Here is a 22101-nt window from a genome sequence, read left to right as displayed (position 1 = left end):
TTATGTAGTCCAGGCCAGTATGACACTGACCGTTTGCAGCATCCTACCCTCACCAAGAATGATGCCACAGTACAAACACAGAATGATCAGCTTTAACAAGTGGCACAATTACTGGTGTCATTCCAAGGGGATCCAATGTCTGTCTGCTTGGGATGTCATGCTTGACAAGCCATGCTGCTGTTCCAGGTATGGCTTGCACCTGTTACCCTTGGGCGTCTGGATATTGGATAAGACTTTTGCCACCTCCATAGAGCCTTTCATAGGCAAGGCTGAAAAGACTAACCCACCACCCTAGAAAACATAAGTGGAAAGAAACATAAGGGTAATGCTGAACAATGCCAGATGTGTAAATCTCAATTTGCATGCTCCCGAGGCCCTCCCCAGTATGGAGAACATTGATGTCCGTGCAGTGACAGAAACCTGCAGCAAGCCTCCTGACAGCACACCAGCACTACCAGGTTATACCTCATATCATGCTTTATGGCCCCAAAACCTGGACCAAAACATAAAAGGAGGGGGAGTATCCATATTCAGCACAGACACCCATATGTCCAGGTAACTGACAATGCACAAAGCATCGGAGACCACCCATGTGCAACTAACCATAGGCAAAACAGCTGTACAGTCTGTAGCATGCTACAGACCACACTCTCACACACAGGAACCCCACCCAGACATCCTAAAGACACTGGACAGTATGAATATCTCACCAAATACCAAACAAGGTACTCACAAATTACCACATAGGTGGTAAACCATTATGTATGGAAGGAGTAATCAGGGACCTAGGGACACAAGTGGACAGTAACCTGTTATGTGACACTCACATTGCCAATGTGGCTAGGAAGACTGTCTATATTGGACACCGTATCATGAAAGGATTCACATCTATGTCAACAGAGGTCATTGTGCCCCTATACTGTTCTCTTATCAGACCCATAATCTAGTACAATGCCTCATTTGGGATGTACCTTACCTGACACCTGCAGCAGTTAGAAAGACCTCAAAGGTACCTCACCAAGAGGATAAAGGGTCTCAAATATATGTCATATGCTGCCTGGCTGTAGACACACCAGCTGAATGCAGTCACATACTGCCTACACAGAGGCATTGTATGCCTGTTGTACAAGGCCATGTCCAACACAGGAGTAATGGACATGCTCCACCCCAGAAAACCCAAAGCCATTGGAGCTGTGAGAGTGAGAGATGTCAACCTCAACACATAATGAAATAGGATGTGCTGGAGGGACAGATTCATAACCCAGAGGCTCCCTACACCCTGGAACAGAATCCCACTCCATGTTAGGCAGAGCCCCTCACTGACACTCTTCAACAGGAATCTTGCCAAGTGGATGGATGACCATAGATGTACACTGGGGGTCTTCACTGTGTCATGTCCAGACAGAGGCACAGTAAAGTAAATCATAAATGGCCATAATATTCACATAGCAAGGGGTGGTGAAAGCCACACACACTCTGGCTAGGCTTATAAATGCCCTAGGGTGGATAGCCTAGTATGAACCTATGAACCTATGAAGATACAAATTGTACAGGACACTAAGGATAATCACAAGGCTTTCTTAACTGATGATAGGAACCTTGTTGGGAATTCACAGATATGCTCTGAATCACTCAAATATTACAAACAACATACCAAACACACACACATATTGCCAACATCCAACCTGACAGGTGCAATGCAAACCCCCAGAATGCAAAATATCTATCCCAGCAGACTGCTGGCCCCCTGACATTGCAGATGCTGAGGTAACAGCCAGCATCTACAAAGCAAAACACACAGCAGCAATGGTATGACATGGTGTCCTGGGCTGAGTCCAACATGGACTCCAAGAAGAATGGAATGCCAAATCACACTACTGCTCAATGTCAGCCTTACCACAGGAAATGTACCCAAAGAGCAGTGTACAACAACAGTGGTCCTTCTCAACAAAGATGTTGCCTGAATGGATACTGCAAACTACCACCCCAGAATCCTGACAAGCTTGGTCTGCACAGCTATGGAAAGGATCAGCATGTACCGCAGACATAAAGATATTGGGGACTTACTGACACCGGACCCTACCCAGTGTGGCTTTCTTAAGTTCAGATCCTGCCCATTAAACATGTTTGACTCATTTGAAACAGTCATTAAGGTCATTGATGAGGGCAATGTGGTCCACACAGCGTAGCTGGACCTTGCAAAGGCTTCCATACAATACCCCACGTGTTCATTATAGATAAGCTCACCAGCTTAAATATAAACCCCTATGTCAATAGAGGGGTTGCAAACCAGACCAAGGACAGAACTGACATGGTCAGACATGCTGCAGCCATGTCAGAATACAAACCAGATATAACTGGCATCCCACAAGGCTTGGTCCTGGGACCTCCCTCATTTGGTATATATGTCCCATAGGTACAGGCCAACATGGAAGGACTTTGTCTGAACATGTTTGTAGAGGACTACAAATTGGCCACCATATCTGACCCTCCAGCTGACATAAACATCCCACAAAAGGGCCACATAGAAACAGACAACTGGTGCCATAGCCATGTTAGCAAGCTAATTGCAGAAAAGTGTATAGTCAACCCCTGTGGATATACAGTAAGTGCCCACCAATTACCACATAGGTGTTAACCCATTAAGTACTTAACATGTAATGAGAGACCTGGGGACACAAGTTGATAGATATCCTGCATTGGACAAGCATGTGGCTGTAGTGGTTACAGAAACATACCATATACCCACCTAATCATGAAGGTTGTCAGATCTAGATAAGGGGAGGTCATTGTGGCTCTGCAGTCATCCTTCATCAGCGTTACAATTGACTACAATAGCCCCTGTGGGATGTACCTCAGCAGACCCCTCCATCAACTGTAAAGTTCACAAAAGTACCTCACCAGGAGTATCAAAGAGCTTGAACAGATGCCATGTGTTGCCTGATTAAACAAACTGCAGCTCCACACACTGCCATACTGCCCACCCAGAGGCAAGCTGTGCCTGATGTATAAAGCCATGTCCAAGCTGGAATCAATGAACATGCTGCACCTTGTACAATCTGAATGGCAGTGAGCTATGCACATGAGAGACCTGAACCCCAGCACTGACATACATAGGACAAGCTGTACTGAATGATCCATAACACAGAAGCCACCCCACTCTTGAGTAAACTCCCAGTACAGGTTAGCCAGAGAGTCACTCATCGACTCTCCTCAAGAGGAATCTTGATGAGTGGATGGGAGATGGTAGGTTTACCCTGGGTATCACTGTTATGTCATGGGTAGACGGAGGCACAGTATACTAACCATGACATATGTCATGGCAAACTCCATTTATAATGTGTGTCGAAGGACAAACACACTCTCCGACTAGCATTAGAAATGGCCTAGGGCACATCGCTAGTGTTTGCCAATGTACACCTATGTTGTGGAATACACTACCGATGTTGGACAAGCCTGGTTTAAGTAGTTCATATCTGAACATAATGCAACATGGTCAGATGTGCACAACTGGCCCCTAACCAGGCTGTTGTGCTCACTATGAAAATGCAAAGCAGTGATAGGACTAAAGCCCAGGATACTGTCCACCACAGTGAAACTACTGAACCAGTACACTATACGGTACTGCAGTGTTAGGTCAGTATGAAAGGATGTTGACAACTGTATGCAAAGTATCCCATGCAAACCCTGCAGGCACAGTATAATCCCTGTTGTGTTCAGACACAAAGCAGTTGGACAGTAACTACACAACATGACACACAACACACAACCATAAACATGAGATATTGTTGAAGTTCACACTCATCCACAAATGTGGTGGGCTGCAGAGTTCAACATATGGAAATCTCACACTGGGCATGCTCGCACACTTTGATAAATGAGACATATGTCAGACAACATGCCATGGAAAGCCTGAACTGGGCATGCTCACACACTTAGGCCAAATCTCAGTTTAGCAGTTGACCACACATATCTGGTATTTGTACGTGTTATTCCAGGAACCAACCACATTACAGCAATCTGCCCAGTGCACACAGTTAAATGACTACAGAGACATAAGTGATATAGTGGATCCCTCTCATATTCAAACATCTTCCACAGATACACAAGTTGTTCATAGAAACAGGGAATGCTATGGCAATAAAGACCTGCAAACAGTCTATCAGCAACAAATATTGTTCATCTGACAATTAAACATATGGGTGCAGAGGTCAACACTAGGCTGTTTGCCCTAGGGAATGACAGCTTAGCCAGAGTGTGCTTGGCATCTGCCGTCCCAGTACAGTAGGCTACTGTGCCACTGTAAAGTAGGTCACATAAGGCACCGTGTGAGGCTAGTGTGCTGTGCCTCTGTCAAGCAGGGACACAGTGGAGATCCCAGGGGTTGAATTTGCTAAGCCACATCCATGTTGTTGGTGTGTGCTGGAAGAGGGTTGGTGAGGACCTCTAACAGTAAGTGGGCGTTAATAACAGACTGAGGGGAGCCTTATCTGCATTGTCTGGACAATTTCACTGTCAACACTTTGTCGTGATGATTATGAGAGATTGAAGTGTCGTGCCAGTATTGTTCAGAGATGTCCTCCCTTTGTGGGCTACTGCTCTGTAATGTATTAGCTCACTCTGTCTGTTGGACAGCTCATATATGGCTGGTGTACACCTGACAGGTGTCCTGTTGTGGAGGAGTCATGGGTATATTTGGGATAGCATGATCAATGCAAACCTTCCACATGGTCATAGAATGCAATTGTCAAGGATTATGCAGAGTGGTCTGTATACTCCCCCAGCATGGGTCCTTTGAAGTCTTCCACCCCAGTCTTCACAAGTGTAAAGTCTGCTTTTGATAAATACACTTTGTTTGCAGTGACAACCTTGCCTGGGGGTGGGGATGGGATATGGATGTCCAGGGAAAGGTGGGTATGGTCAGATATCAACAATGGTGGTCTACCTCTGGTGTGGAACAGTGAGCACCCATGTTGCAGATGGTCAGGTGCAATATGTATTCCCCCTTGTGGCTGTGGTGAGTGGTTCTGCCATAGCATATGAACTCACAAATTGTAGTGGCTATAGGGTAATGTTGTAGAGGCCTGAGTAGTTCCCACACACAATATACCTGTACCTGACGTTAACAACTGGAATGGTGTATGTGAACACCTGCATATCTTGGCACTGTTCCCAGGGAAGCAAAGTGTGTGTCCTGGATGTGAGAGGGGTGGTCTGAACTGGTTGTGTTGTGTGTTACAGGTCCTGTGGTCACGAAGCATGGTATAGAACATAACCTGCCAGTGCGATGTGCATATCTGACCCTGAAGTAGGTGGCTGCAAATGCATATATATGCTATCCCCCACCTGACAGGTAGTACTAGATGTACATACCTCTGTAGAAATAATGATGTCAGCACCCTATAAATACTGCAGGTGCAGAACAGATGTCCACTAATTCGGATAGTGCGCTCTGCTAATGCGTCTCCCTCAAGTGTCATAATATAGTTAGGTAGGGGTTTGAATCCTGCAAATGCTCAGTGTATGTGGAGGGGGGTTAGTGTGTGTGCAATTCTGTATGAAAGAAATGTCCCTTTTGGCAACTAGCAGAACACACTACAGGATGCACATTCCTCTTTCTAAACACTGATGATGTCAGCACCCTATAAGTACAGCAGGAGAAGGGTAACCTCCCAGTAATGCGAATAGCGCACTCTGCAAAATCGTCCATCTTGAGTGTCATAACATAGTTAGGTAGGGGTTTGAATCCTGCAAATAGCAAGTTTGGGTGAGGGGGGTTAGTGTGTGTGCAATTCTGTGTGAGGGAAATGTCCCTTTTGGCAACTAGGAGAACACACTACAGGATGCACATTCCCCTTTCTAAACACAGATGATGTCAGCACCCTATAAGTACAGCAGGAGAAACCTCCCAGTAATGCGAATAGCACGCTCGGTTAATGCGTCTGTCTTGTGTTTCATAACATAGTTAGGTAGAGATTTGAATTCTGCAAATGGCAAGTGTGTGTGTGGGGGGGGTGGAATTATGGAAGGAGGGTGTGTGCAATTACATGTGTGAAAGAACTGACCCTTTTGCCAACCAGTACAACACACCAGCTGCTGCATATTCCAATCTCTACACAGAGATGATGTCAGCACCCTATAAGTACAGCAGAAGAGGGCAAATCTCCCAGTAATGCAAATAGCATGCTCTGCTACTGCGTCTCTCACTACTGTCATAGCACAGTTAGTTATGGCTTTGAATTCCACACGTCACGTGTGTTTTTGTCACACAGAATGCCCATTTGTGTGGGTTGTTGTTCACAATAATGCATGACATCGATTAAACCAGTAATGGCAATGGACACAGATGATGTATGTGTGTGCCAAATACACATATGTACCTGTGACCTTCAATAGTTCCCATGTCTGACGCCTGCCACATGTGAATACAAGGTATTTGCACTGGATAACATTATGACTGTGGTCTTCTGTGCGGGTGCTGCATGTGGTATGTGTATATACAGTGTGAGATGTATATGGTATCATCCTAGCAGTGAGGGATACACATCTGGTCTGGGGCATATAGTCTACATGTTGTTGATGAACAGGTGCTGCATGTTTTCACCTGTTGTGGGAGTGGTAACAAGATGCTCCATAGCAATGCAGTGACTACATGCTAGGAACCTTTCAGTAGGGTGTTGTAGCTACAGTAATTCATCAGCATTCAGTAATACGTCAGCATTCCTGGTGACGGTATGATGCCAACCAAGGTCAGGGTCATACCAGCCTGTGCCACATGCTCAGAGAGCCCTTCCATGTTCCCTATCATGTAGTCCAGGGAGGTACATCACAGGTCAGCCATAGTGGCATGGAAAATGACTGAGTCATATGTGTCCATGCCTCTGACTGACCTGTATGCTTGTGTTATGTGGTGGACCTTAGTGCCCCACGGGCATATCACTGTGACCTTCACCTTGTCCAGCCTGGTGAGCGGGACCTCACTGTACTGGACAATAAAGGTACCTAACACAACTGTAGAAGGTGTGTTGTCTAGCTGTACAGGCTGTGACTGTTTGGCACACAGGATTTGTGTGCTATGTGTTGCACGTGCTGTGTTCCGGCTTAACCTATGCCTGTGTGCCAGCTGCAGAGGTGTCTGCTGCTCAGGCAGGATGCTATTCTGAGGCTCCACGAATGGCCCAGTGTGTTCACATGTTTGGATTGCTGTCAGTGTAGGTCTACATCAGACTGGTATTGTAGTCACTATATTATTTCATGCCACCTGACAGGTTATGCCAGTACTGGGTTCAGAGTGCTTAGTCCCCAGTTTGGCTATGTGGTTGCATCTCATACATGTGTTGTACATCCATGTGTAGGGGAGAGGGTTGACTGTGTACATGTGGCAGCTGTGACATTGTCACATGACCCACATATTCCACAACTGTACCATAGAGGTGACTGACAAGTGACCTTTGCACATGCTACCATAGTATTGTGATTGCCATGGTGATTAACAGCACATAGGGCCAATGGGGAACAAGGTACAGAAGGTGAGTATGTGAGGGTGTAGTGCCTGTGATTAGTTAGCACTGACATATATGACTGCTCATGTGAACAAATGCCAGGTAAGTCATATGCAATGTGTCACAGGCAACGTACATGTGAACAGGACAAACAGTGATGTTCTGTCAAGTGAGACATGGACATACATATAATAAGCTATGCAGATGTCACTAGGAGCTCTGTAACTCTGCATTGCAGGTGGGATCAGTGTTCCAGGGTAACTGCAAGCAAACATGCATGCAAACAAAGCTACAGTAAGCAGGGCTGCATGTAGTCCATTGTACAACAAACAAGCTGTACCACTTCCAGTAGGTAACAGTGCAAATATGCAGGCACTATACACATGTACATGGAAATACACAGGTCAGATGGCTAGGGTCCAGTCTCAGCGCACACAAGTGTACAGACCATGCACCGTCAGGATGTACAATAACTGGATGGAAACCCAGGTGCTCATACCTGCAGTAATACACATGTCAAATAACAGACACTGAGCCTTCACTCAGTGGTTCCATACTTAGTAGGATGTATGCTACCTGTCCTGCCACCACAGTATCCCTGACATTTATGGGGACTCTCCCTCCTGTGAAAGTTAGTTTTGTGTGTTGGGGCTGTCTAGCATGGTATGAGATGTGAGCTTGCAGTGCTAGAGTGCTCCTGTGTGTCCTGTACCAGTCGTGTAGTACTGCACACATATCAACATCCTCAAACATCCGCATTGCAGAGTCCAGTGTGGGCAACATGCCACTTGCAGTTTACATGTCCATCATTGCGTATCAATACTTTCATTACCTTATCCCCTGTGCTACCTATGTATGTAGCCTTCTGTTGACATCCTTACCACCAGTATGCCAACATGTGCAGATGATACACTATGGTACTTACCATGGGTGTAGACAACAGTACAAGACAATCATACCCTTACTGCATCAGGCATGCTGGGATATACCCACAATTATATCAGCACACAGTACTGTTAACAACATGATACTATTACTACACATCTATATAGTCACCCTGTGCATCAGCAACATGTTAACCTGTACCTGCACTGATGTTACAGATTGCAGGAGGTGGCACAGTTTCATCATATGCACAGGGTGTGAACTTGGTATGCCTGAGTCTGCCACTGATACCACCAATTGACATGTATGTGTATGTGTGTTGGTGAGGGACAGCAGTACAAGGTGGGGCAATGTTGATGCAGTGTGTGCATGTATGCGGTAGCCCTAGGTGTTGTCAATTCGCATGTGTGTATGGATGCACACAGTTCCACCTCATGGCTGCCATATAGTGGTGTTTGTGGACAGCCACAGACTGTACCTAACAGGTCATACAGATCAGTGTCTCTGGCCATGGACACGGTACCTGTGCCTTGCAGGGGTGCTATGGACCATATCCGGTACCAATCCAGACTGGGTACTGTCATCAGAAGCAGGTGTTCATTGACTGGACACAGATCCCTGTTGGGCCTGTCCAGAGCCATGTGCATGTGGTCTCCTGGGGTGGTCTGATGACAGCACAGACCCAGCATTGCTGGGGCTGCTGCTGGCACTATGGGGGCGGCTGCTGCCCTGTTTTCATCCACGACGACTGCCAGCTGCTGCTGTTGCTGGCATACGCCCACGTCGACGCCTCAACCGTCCACCATCGCCCTGGCTCATGGACATGTAGTTGTGGAACCGATCTAATATGTCCCCACAACGTCTGTCTATGACATCGGTGAAATTACGGATGGCAGCCGCAATGTCACGCATACTGTCAGTCATGGCTGTGTGACATGCTGTCAGATCCCTCAGACCCTGTCTGGTGTACCGTTCCATACGTGACTGTGCCTGCATGACAGCCCAAAACATAGCTGAGGTTGTAAGACCTCTGTGGGCATGTTTGACAGGGGCAGTATGCCCACGGATGCTCCCACGAGAACCCCTGAACATCTGTCTGTGTGGTACCATCTCAGGGCCATGCCCATGGCTGCTGTGTGGGGAAGCATGTGCCACAGATACCACATTACCCTGGTCAATGCCCACTGTATCCTGTCCATCACCTAGGGACATTGGTGACAAAGGGTGTATTGGCAGGATAACTGTGCACATTGATGGGATTGACAGCTGTGTACTGTCAATTGGCTGACCAATGACGGACCCTGGCATACCTTCCTGTGCCATTACACAGATGTCATCATTATCAGTACCTGTGGCACCTGATTCAGGTTCCCTGCTGCATGACACCAGAGCAGCACCAGAACCTGTGGGAGGGAAACAGGAAACACAGTTTACAATGTCTACACAATGTTACCAGTGATGCACAGGTGCACACATGCACACATGCACACATGCACAGGTGCACACATGCACAGGTGCACACATGCACACATGCACACATGCACACATGCACAGGTGCACACATGCACACATGCACACATGCACACAGTTGCACACTTGCACACTACTCAGTATGCGAGATATCAACACACAGACACAGACACACCTGCATGCATACACAGAGCACTACTCAGTGAGCCTAATATTACTATTACTATCAAGACTATTAAAGGTATTGTTAATACACACTCACCAGCATGGATAGGCTGCATTGCTGTTACACTGGAGGGACCTGCAGAAGTGAGGAAATTAATGTCAGTGGGCACAACTGTGCCATTGTTACTGAGTATGATACAGGTCAGTAGTACAACAGTCGCCTTTCACAGGTCAGCTGCTGATATTGAGAATATCACACTTGCACATTAAATACTATGATGACAGCTACAAACCAAGGACACACCTCACACATGCATTAACTACCAGTGTACACAACAGTCAACTATACATATGGCATATTACCTGCACGCTCATAGTCTTGCTGCTGTGTGGCTCCAGCCTCCATCATAATGCAGGTCTGCTGCTGTTGTTGTTGTTGGCGGGCTGGAGCCACAACACTTATGAGTAGTCCCTCCAGTCTGGTGAGTGGGGAATGTGTAGCCAGCCCACCACCTGTGGCAACCTGTTGCCTGTGGATATCCAACGCACGCTGACGGACATTTCTGATTAAATCACTGCAGTGATGTCGTACCTGCTCATATGTCCTATTATGCGTGCCTATGTCATTTACCCGACAGACAAGGTCTTGCCACAGTGCAGCCCTCTCCTGCTGATTCTGGCTGGTGCGGGAAAAGAGTATTGCATAATCCCGCACCAGGCTCTGGTGTATCTCCTCATCCTCAGCTGCAGAGTATGCTGGATTGCGCTGGTGAGCCATGGTCCTGAAAAAGAAAATAACATGATATCAGCAAAATATGTCAGCAGAATTTGGCACACATACTACACATGCTACTCGACTGTTGTAATACAACATATCTCACATATATAGCATCTGTCTGTCTATTGGAGGATACACATGTAAATGGCCAGGTATCAGTGCTCAGCCAACAACTGTGCAACAGTACCTGGCACACTCCATATGACATACTGCCAAACCCCAGCAGTCAGAACACTGATTCAGGTCCAAAGCACCTCCTCACTCTGGGGGTTTGTATCGAGGTACTGTATGGGGTACATCATCAACTACTGTGAGCTGTCCACAAACTAATTGCCCTGGATATACATATCCCACCTCCACCACCAGCACAAACGACTACAGTGAATAACATTTCAAATGCAAACTTTACACTTCGTAACACTGACATGGTATCCTTTAAGCCCACTGGGCCAGTGGAAGACACAACCCACAATGCTGACCCCTTCACAAATGATTTCTACGGACATCTCCGAGAATGCATGGATCATGCAATCCCATATAAGACCAAGACACTCTCCACAAAGGGACAGCATCCTGTCTGGTGGACCCCAGCCATAGACAGATTGTATAACAAAAGATGGAAGCTACTGCAAGACAGAGCATAATTCCATAAAGGGAAGGCATGTCTGATCAGCACTAGTAAGAAGCTATTTTCTCTCATACAAACATCCATGGGCAACTTTGAGAGGGAAATCAACAGGGATACTACAGATAACCACAAGGCCTTCTTCAGTTATGTTAGCAACCTGGTCAGAAACCCTCCAATATGCTCATAGTTAGTACACAACAACAAATAATTCACTGAACCCACAGATATTGGCAACATTGTGGCAGACAGGTTCAGTGCAAGTTTCCCCCTCCCTCTCCCCCAAACTAAGACATACTTATCCCAGCTGACTGTAACCTCCCTGTCATCACAGATGTCCAGGTGATAGCCGCCATCAGAAAAGCTGAAAACACAACATGAATGGGACCTGATGGTATCCCCGGTTGCATGCTACATGAACTCCAAGAGGAGCTAAACACACATATAGAAGTGCTATGTAACAATAGCCTGACTACAGGATATGTACCTGTACACTGGTGTACAGCAGCAGTGGTTCCATTCCACGAAGGAGGCACCTCTACATACCAATACAATACAACACAATACAATACATTACAATACAATACAATACAATATGCTATTGCCCCTGGGACTACAGCAGCATACTGTTCTGCTACCCTGACCATTGTGACACATGTGATGTGATGGTACCTGCTCCTGTCAAACAGTTACACAGGGTGACATATGGCATATTACCTATCTGACTAACATTCAGCAGGGGTATGTGTGACATGTACTCATGGGGAGTCTTGCTTCTTAATGCTGTGTGGTTTATTGCAGGGTATGTCTTATCTGTGGGTAGGAACCTGTACCTCCACCATGTGCTCTCTACTGCAGTGTCACAGACGACACACAGCAGTCATTTAGGTTGTGGATGGTGTGAGGTGTTACTATGGTTGTTGGACATCTGTCATGGGTGTGACTTAAGTATGTAAATCCAGGAGTGGTAACCTCTATGTGGGTAGTATGTGTGTACTCTGTGGTGTTGTCAGTCACTGTGCATTGGTAATGTGTTTGAGTGCATTGTCACAGTGTTGTACATGTCACTGTGTCCTTCTCCATATCTGTAGCTGTCATGTGAGGTACATACTGTGGCAGCCATTGTGTGGTGTGGAGGGGTACACTGACCTACATGTCCATAGCTGACACACCATGTCTGCTGACACATACCATGTGCAGGTATTCCAGGAATAGTGTGCCACTGTGAATATCATTGGGGGACTATTGTACACATTTATGACCCTGTTCACCCCTGACACATGCAGTGGTGGGCAGCCAATCACATATCTGGTGTTTACTGGTGTAGGTGATTTGAAATGGGGTATGGTACTCCAGTTTTGACACTGGTGTTCACTCCATGCCTTTGTCACCAGGCACCTGTTGCAATACATCTGTACACATGTGCCTCACTCAGAATATATATACATCTCTCTCTCTCTCTCTCTATATATATATGTATATATATATATATATATATATATATATATATATATATATATATATATATATATATATATATATATATATATATATATATATATATACATCTCTCTCTCTGTATAGATATATATATATATATATATATATATATGTCTGTATACATATATACATATATATATATATATATATATATCAGTGTACATATATTGCTATAGATATGGAGAGGGGGTGTGTGACAGAGAGAGAGTGAGAGTGACAGAGGGGGTGGGACAGGGGGAGTGTGAGATCGTCATATACAGTCATACCTGTAGATAGTCAGATCTGTCTGTCTATGTATATGTATCTACATATATCTATATCTGTATGTGTGTATTACATATATATGTTTGTACATATTCTATCTATCTACATCTGTCTATGTATTCCTACATCTCTCTCTATGTATGTATACATATATGCATATTATATATATATATATATATATATATATATATATATATATATATATATATATATATATACATACATACATACATATATTGACATACATACGTATCCATATGATAGATAGGTATATCAACATGTTTGTTTACAAAACTGTATACACACACTAACATACTGCTAAACATACATAACTGTGAAACCTACTTTGTACATTGCACTACAGCCTACATTCAACTTACATTGATATGTGCACATAGATGCCCTCACATACATATGTATGTACAGCCTTCACTGATAGTTGCTGTATGTCCCCTGCCCTATGCACATCTTCATATACATATGGATACAGACCAATGACACATATGGAGGGTTCACAGTATGTAGTCTTTTAAAGTATTACTTTACATTACCTGTGTTTGTCACAGCTGCTTGCGCTGCCATCTGGTTTGGTGTCCTGCTGCTCCACTTGCCAGTTGTCAGCTTTCGAGTGGTTGTTGATGACTGGTTTTGTTTGTGTATGTTTTTTTTTCTCTCTCTCTCTGTCTCTCCCTACCTCCACAGGGTGCAATGAAAGTATTGCATGTGTGGACTGGGAGTACAGCATGCTTTTGTAGGTATCTGCATATGTCCATGTGATGGCCTCTGCACCAATTGTTAGCCAGCATTTGCTAATTGCATGCAGCCAGTTGTGTACTGATTGCAGTTCTCACTGTAATTCCAGGACAGTGCTATAAAAAGGTATGTGAGATAGGCGTAGCCCTTTCAGAGTTTAAGGGCAGGGACCATGCTGGTATGCTGTGGACACTGTTCTGTGAGTGTAAAAATTAGTATCCCTCTCATATTTCTGGCTGTGTTGTAGATTAACATTTCTCCATTCATTTCTCCAGTTTCCTGTGCTAAGTGTGTATGTACACTGACATCTACAACTACTACTACTGTTAATGTGGGTGTGTGTGCTTTCCTGTGGGACATGTGGTGTAACTGGTATATAGCAGTGGCTCTTGCACTTTGTTGCTATGGCTTCAATATTTGCTCTTTACATTCACTACTTGTATGCCTGCTAGGTGTCTTGACTGTAGTGTGTTGCTGTGGCTTTCCTAATTTCCATGTACATTCACACCTTGGAATGCTTGCTATATCTGCTAGGGTGTTACTGCATGCAGTGTGGTCTGGCCATGGTGTGGGCCTTGACATCTATTAGGGTATTTGAGTATGCTGCTGAGCAGGCCCCAAAGACTCTCAGGTGCATCTTTTATCTGCCTCATGGAATGGTACATATCAGTGGGGTACACCCATTAAATTGTCTGGTATTCTGCAGTTGTGACTGTGGGATAGCATGAGCATATGTATTACTACACTATTTCTGCCGTGCAAGTGGTGCATACTTTCAGTACTTCATAGTTACCATTGCATGTGTTGTAACACCTTTCTGCCTACTGTTTGTACATTTCACAGGGAGTCTGTGGGGCATCCCTGTAACTCAGTCACTGTTGCTATGTCTAGGCTCTTAACTATTCAAATATGGCAGTGTCAGACCTCTCATGTGTACAGATATTTGCAGGTTGTCCACATTTATGCCTCATATTTTGGTCAATATCTCATAAACAGCTTTTTCTGGCAATTCACTCTGGGCTCAAGTCAGACTATAGTGACAAACATTTCAGTTTCAGACTTCATACCCTTCCAAACATCCAACAAAATGCAGAACCTGTTGTTCTCTGAACTGCCTAAGTTTGTTGTAGCATTATTTGGAATGTGTCCCTGTTTTTGGCCTTTTGCTCCACATTTTTTATTACTTAGTCCGGATGTGTTCCTGTAAGAGGTTGTGGGGTATGGGCAGTGATTATCCTGCTGTGAGTATGTGTGTGGCTTGCAAGGTTGTACAGTGACATTATTACCTACTAGCTACCAACTAGCATGGCTGTTTCTGTTCACACACTACTATTCTAGAAATCCACTATATTTGACAGTAAATATACATGACATGCTTTGTGTACTACACATCCTATATTCCCTTTAGATTCATTCCTACTATTGCATGATATATTTATTGTAGCACAATGTTCTTATATAGCAGTCATGGCTTAGTGGTAAGTCATGCAGACTACTGTTTCCAAGGTCCTGGGCTCGGGACTGACAGTGGGATTTTATTTTGCTTTTGAGCAGACTACAGCACTTGTCATTCAGAGTGACTAAGGCACTTTTAAGCAGTTGTAACCGGGTTAGCGCTGGTTTGCGTGGAGCTCACGCATGCGCACTGACGTTCAGCTCTTCGCACACCCGCTTACAACCGCTTAAAAGTGCTTACTCTTGCGCACACCCGCGCTATTTTCTTTGAAAGAAATGAAAATGGGGAGACAGAAAAGTGGTGAAAAAGGGGTCACAAAGAGGGTAAGACAGTAGGGAAACAAGCTCAGGTTTTGCAGGAGGGATGTAGGTAAGGCCCATAGCTGCCCATTTCTTCATCAGCAACAGCTGTGCATATGTTTGTAATTTGGTGTGACATTTGAAACCTTCCACCCCTGAGAGAGGTGTAAGGACAACAATAATACTTGTTGTACAGCCAATTGTAATTGACAGTTTCCATGTCCAGCAGACATGTCTGCAAAATGGGCAGCTATGTATGGGGCGTAATTTTTTTGTGGGTACAGAGTGCCCTTTTTTTTTTTTTTTTTTCAGGTGAGAGTGGTATGTCAGGTACGGGAAGTCGGTATAGCTGGGGAGGTAGGTTGGGTAGGTTAACAGACAAGACAAACAAGACGCATACAGGGGCGGTGTATGACACATGTGGGGGGGTTACACAATTGACGGGACGGATGTTTGGATATCTAGAGCCCATGAGCCCACAGCTGGCAACAGTGGAACTGATATCCTCACCCATGGGCAGTTGCCATTGTGCCTTCACGGCCCAGGACGGGGCTGTGCTGGGGGCTGTGTAGGCCGGGCAGTAGGCACACCCATTAGTTGTTCCACCTGTGCCTCAAGCTGGTGTAGGGGCCCAAGAACAGCTTCCCAGATCTCCCTACGCACCACAGTCCGGACATTATGGAGGGTGAGTGGATGTTCTCCTCCGGCCACACTTGCAGGGGGGGGGATGAGCCCCAACCCCTGCAGCGCTTCCACCCGCAGGTGGCACAGGGCCACCGGAGGAGGGTCCGGCCTGGGCACTACTGCCAGGTGCACTCGCTAGCTGAGGAGGGAGAGGTGGGTCCGCTGGAACCCACCTTCCCTGTTGTCCTATGTTTTGCATTATGTCATGACAGTTTGGGTTAGTAATGTACAATACCATTCACAATTAGTTGTAACAGCATGCATTAGTATTCCCATTAACCAAACACCCAGATATTCAAACCATTGAACAGCAAGCATAACACATGCATATTTTGAACAGCAATACACAGTCCAACAACATGCAGGGTTGATTGATGGCAACAGGCCATCAGGTTTGGATCTATGAACAGGGCAGATGCATCAACATACATGCACATATGTATGAACCAACAGGACAAATGTCCAGGGGTGTTAATTATGATTGCACATACCAATTTCACGTGGAATGGATTATATGTGGTTATAGGGTAGGGTGAAGAAAATTTAATTAACAACTTCAAATACCGATACATATGCTGTACATTTCTAATAGCTGCAGATATATACACACTACAGTTCTGCCTACAGTTTTCTATGTGATAACTACTTTAAGTTGGTGATAGGAATGTTACTGCTACAGCAATATACATTTTCATTTTTATTCATACACATTCATATCTGGCTCTGTTCAGCTACATCATCCTGCTACATTTGCTTTATATAGCTATAGACAACTGTGGATGTTTGGTATTTCAGACAACCATACTATCTGCATATTGCAGACTGAGAGAAACATATCCAGATTTTGGGATACACATTCCAGCTGCGGTAACATTTTCAACACATTTTACAGTTTGGTTCTGCTTGTCACATTCATTTCATTCTGTACTGACTGCAGTATACTTTATTCAGGAGTTATTACTACTTTATTGGTGGATACATAACTCTTTCTCACACTCTCTCACTTGTTTTATTTTTACAATTCAGGATGATACTTAATTCAAGGCTTTATTGACATGTTTTACCTGTAGTTATCACAATCCTTTCCAACATTCTCACTTCTGTCATGTTTCTGTATTTCAACAGGGATATATTTCACACATGTGTTTTACTCAGCTTCTGCAGCTGTACTTTTCAGCCTGCTGCAGGTTATGTACTATTATATTACAGGTGGGACATCTTTATTTCAGACTTTATTTCAGACTTTTTCATTTTTCTGTTTGGATTACAGACTGCATCACACTTTTGTAATCAAGCAATACTTGCAAACCCTCTTACACTGTTACTTGCACATTTTATTACTTAGAGACTACACTGCACTCTTTTGCTAACTGTCATACTTTTATATTTATTTACAGTTACAGGGAGAGGATTACTGACCTGCCTGGTGGCACAACCGCACCAGCCTATCACCATAGGCTCTACGGTTCGCAGAACGGACACCTGCAGCTGTAATATAAATAAAGTAATATTGGAATACACATCTCCATAATATCAGCTAGGTTAATTTCTTACATAAATAATTAGATGTAACTTACTCAGTAGTGGGGCGTTGGGCATTTGCCGGGCCTCCTGGATCCAATGGTTCAGTTGGTCCTGCTTCTGTCTCTTCAGGTCCGCATGGTGGTGACGGACCTGCTCACTAGTCCTTGGTATCCCTGTGGCACTGGTGAGATCATGAGCCAACCGGTCCCACGCCTCAGCCCTATATGCTCCCCACAGGACCTGGCCCTGCATGAGTTGGGCCTCATGATTGTGGACAAGGAGCCAAACCATATATTTGGACTCCTCAACGCCCCACCTCTGTGCTCGAAAGCAACTACCCTCACCTACACCTGACATTCTGGCTGCAAGTTGGTTCTACAATTGGTTATACTATGTATTCCCGCCTATGGGGATTATATATGCCGTTTTTCCCGCACTTATCTGTGATTGGCCATTTTGGAATTGTATCAGCTTCACAAAACCTGCTTTGTCATGCTCCTCTTTCTATTCTTTCCTATATATTTGCTATTACTGCATTTCTAAGTGCAACTGTCATGGCTTAGTGGTTCAGTACCTTGACTATGGTGCATGGTATCCTGGGCTCAAACCTGGCCACTGCTTTTTATATTTTATGACTGTCTACACAGGCTAGGAGGTGTGTCTGTGTAAAGGCAGTTTTGTTACAGCTTGCTCAATGTTGCCCGTCGGTTAGCTTGGCGCGGTGCGCAGCTCCACACATACGGGGTATGCTGGTTTATGCATGGTTTGGCTGTCAGCATGCATATTACGCTCAGCTCAGCTACGGGCACACAGTTTCAGTGTGTTAAACCACTGCTCACCTACGGGCACTCATTTTACACCTGTTAAACCACTGCTCACCTACGGGCAGATGCACTCAACTTGCTAAACTGTAGCTCAGCTATAGGCACATCTGACATTTTTTATTATTTTGTTATCTCACATTTCTTGAAAATAAATGGCCCATTTCATTACATTTTACATAAAATATAATTTTATATGTGTACATATATGTCGTGGACTTGTTTCATGCTTATTTCACTAAAAATAAAAATTGATGTTGGGGGGTTCGAACCATAACTGCCTGCTTTTCAGCTGACGTCTTTACCACTACGCTATTGCTTCTTGGCTTACTTTGTATATGTAGTTCTTATATGCTTTTCCACTGACTGCTAACTGTGGCTAAGCTACGGGCACGCCCGCCCAAATGAGCGCACTCACGGGCAAACATCTTTACAATTAAAAAAAAAATATATAACATGTTCATTTATATATTTTATGTTCATAGTCTGTGGGGGCATGTGTTGTGCTGTGTTTATTCACATTTACATGGACTCTGTCGTGGGGGTTTACTTTCGGGACTTTTACTCTTCTGGGGCGTGTCCGTTTGCAGGGCTCGGCCTACGGACACGCCCCCCTACTGTCTTCCATGGACCGTGTAAGCCTTAGGTGTGATTCAGCATGCCCACATGCATATGCATGACATGCTGACGTCACACCGTTTAACTGCAGTCTCCATGTAAGCTTTGTAACTCTTACACGGAGGCTTCGTGAATCCTGCCCTGTGAATCAGTAATAGAAGGCAAATTAGAAGAAACAGAAACACTAGCTGCAGTACTCACAGCAGAAATGGCTGCTATCTTGCTTCACCCAGTAGTGAAATCAAGGACTTCCTAGGGCTTGGAGTAAGCATCCTCACTGGTTCTTCTGAGGTTTTTAAAAGTATTTTTTTTTTTAAGATTTTAGCTTCTGGTATTTAAGCCCTGTGTTTAACCCAGTTTCTGCTTGTTTTCATGTCACGCAGCACCACACACTACCTCACAATTGTGTGTCATAGTGGGATAGATAATTTTGACAGTTTTTCTCTTAGATACAATTGTAGTACATTAATGCAGTCCTCATCTTTAGTACATCTCCAGTCTAAGCAGTATTGCTAGTGAGCTGTGACCTATTAAACCAGCAGCCAAAAACCTCATCAGAAATACCCATATGCAGAGTACCTCCTAGATCAGTTCTGAAAGCACCACCTTTGTGATAACACTTCTTAAAACCTAGCAGTATGGACAGTTGGACTACCCATGTTTCTCTTGCCAGCCTTGTTGACTTGGGTCTCCTGAGGCAGTGTAGCAACTGCCTCATGTACACTGACAACCGTCTACTAATAGCTCAATCTAGTACAGAGTGAAAAGGATGCATCTACAGCAAGGATCTTGAATCCCTGCATTCTCATACTCAAAATAGTAAAAATGAAGAGGTTGTCAACTCACCCACTACTACTCATACACATAGTATCACTGTTCATACACATAGTATGCATCCAACATACATGGAGGTTCTCTCAAAAGCTTACAGAAACACCACAGACCTCCAAAACAAAAGACTGCTAAAACTAACATAGTTCCCACAGCACCCAAGACACATAGCAACACTAGTGCCTCACCTACCAAGCCCTTAAGCATAACACTCTAAAACCAAATTTTCTTGTCACTGAAGACTCCATAGTGAGACACACAGATGTCCCACTCACCAGGTTAGATAAGGAGAAAGTCACAATCAGTTGCCTGTCCGGTGCCAGAATTTGTTAGATTACGCATGCACTCAGGTCTCTTGGCATCAAGTATCATTATGACTCTGTCATAGCTCATGTTGGAGTGAACGACCTGAGATGTACCTCAAAGGACTATATGAAGAGACACATGATTGAGCTCTTTGAGTATGTGCCTAGGCAGGTATGTCCCTAGCCTTGAGCAGCATATTACCCTCATCTAGAATGATGCTACAGTATATACAAAATTGATCAATTTCAATAAATGGCTTAGTTTTTGGTGTCATTCAAAGCGGATCTAGTTTCTGTCAGCCTGGGATGGCATGGTTAACAAACCTTGTTGCTTTGTCAGAGAGGGTTTGCCCCGGCACCATTAGGCTTTCTGCTGCTGGCAAAGGCTCTTGCCTGCCCCATAGTGGCTTTTTAGGCAGGGTCCCAAAAACAAAATAGCAGACATGAAAATTGCCAACCATAACAAAATAAGGGTTATGCTAGGAGCTTAAACCAAAATCTGCACACCCTGGAAGCACTTCTGTCACTGGAAGATGTAGATGTCCGTGCAGTCACAGAAACCTGGTTCAAGGCCTCAGACAGCCCCCTAGCCTTGCAAGGCTACAATGCCCTCTGCACCTTCAGACTACAAAGCAAACATGCAAGAACCAAAGGAGGTGGTATTTCTATCTATATTAGAGATAAATTCACTTCCCTTCTAGTTAGACTAGACAACTCCATGGAGTTACTCCAAGTTCAGATTACTGTGGGTAAGACACCCATTCAAGTCATAGCTAGTTATAGATCCCCCTCCATGTATCATGATGTGAATGAGGCCTACTTGGCCAAACTGGAGTCAATCCATATATTCCCAAACAGTCTGGTCATGGGGCATTTCAATTATCCTACCATCGACTGAGAAACCTACTCTAGGCCTAACTCACTAGTGCAAACATTCTCTGACTTCATTAACTCAAATGCCCTGGAACAAATTGTTCAAACCCCAACAAGAGGACTAAGCATACTATATATGGTCCTCACTAACATGACAAACAGATGCACAACTGCAGCTGTTGGATCCAAATTAGTTAAATATGACCACAAATCAGTTACCTTTGAACTGGCACTAACACCAGAACTCACAAAGGGTGAAGTCAGACTAAAAAAACTTCTCCAAAACAAACTATACCCTCCTAGTGATGGTATAAATGCATTCCAAGCCCCACCATAAGCTGGAAGTGATAACCACACCAAAGCTTACACTAAAGCCCTGTACAATCACTTGTGTAATTATATAGACTGAGCTGTTCAAGAGAGAAGCAAAGCCAAAGTCCTAAGTAAAAAAAAGACACCATGGTGGACATCCAGCATCAACAAACCTTATAACAAATGTAAGCAGTTGCTGTCTAAGAAAACTAAGGTGATGCCCCGACAATGAAAAAGCATCCTTAGCCTCAACAGGCAAATAAGACAACGTGTCAAATCCTCTAAGGGTAACTTTGAGAAAAACTTAGCAATCACAGCCAAGGATAATCATAAGGCCTTTTACAGCTATGTATGTAGTTTAAAAGGTAGGACTCAAGAATGTGCCGAACTAGTGACTAATGGTATCATACATACTGATCCCACAGAGATATCAAGC

The sequence above is a fragment of the Protopterus annectens genome, chromosome 2.part2 (genome assembly GCF_019279795.1).
Source record: "Protopterus annectens isolate FY-2018-M chromosome 2.part2, PAN1.0, whole genome shotgun sequence".
Classification (NCBI taxonomy): Eukaryota; Metazoa; Chordata; order Ceratodontiformes; family Protopteridae; genus Protopterus; species Protopterus annectens.
Note: the sequence above shows the minus strand (reverse complement) of the source record.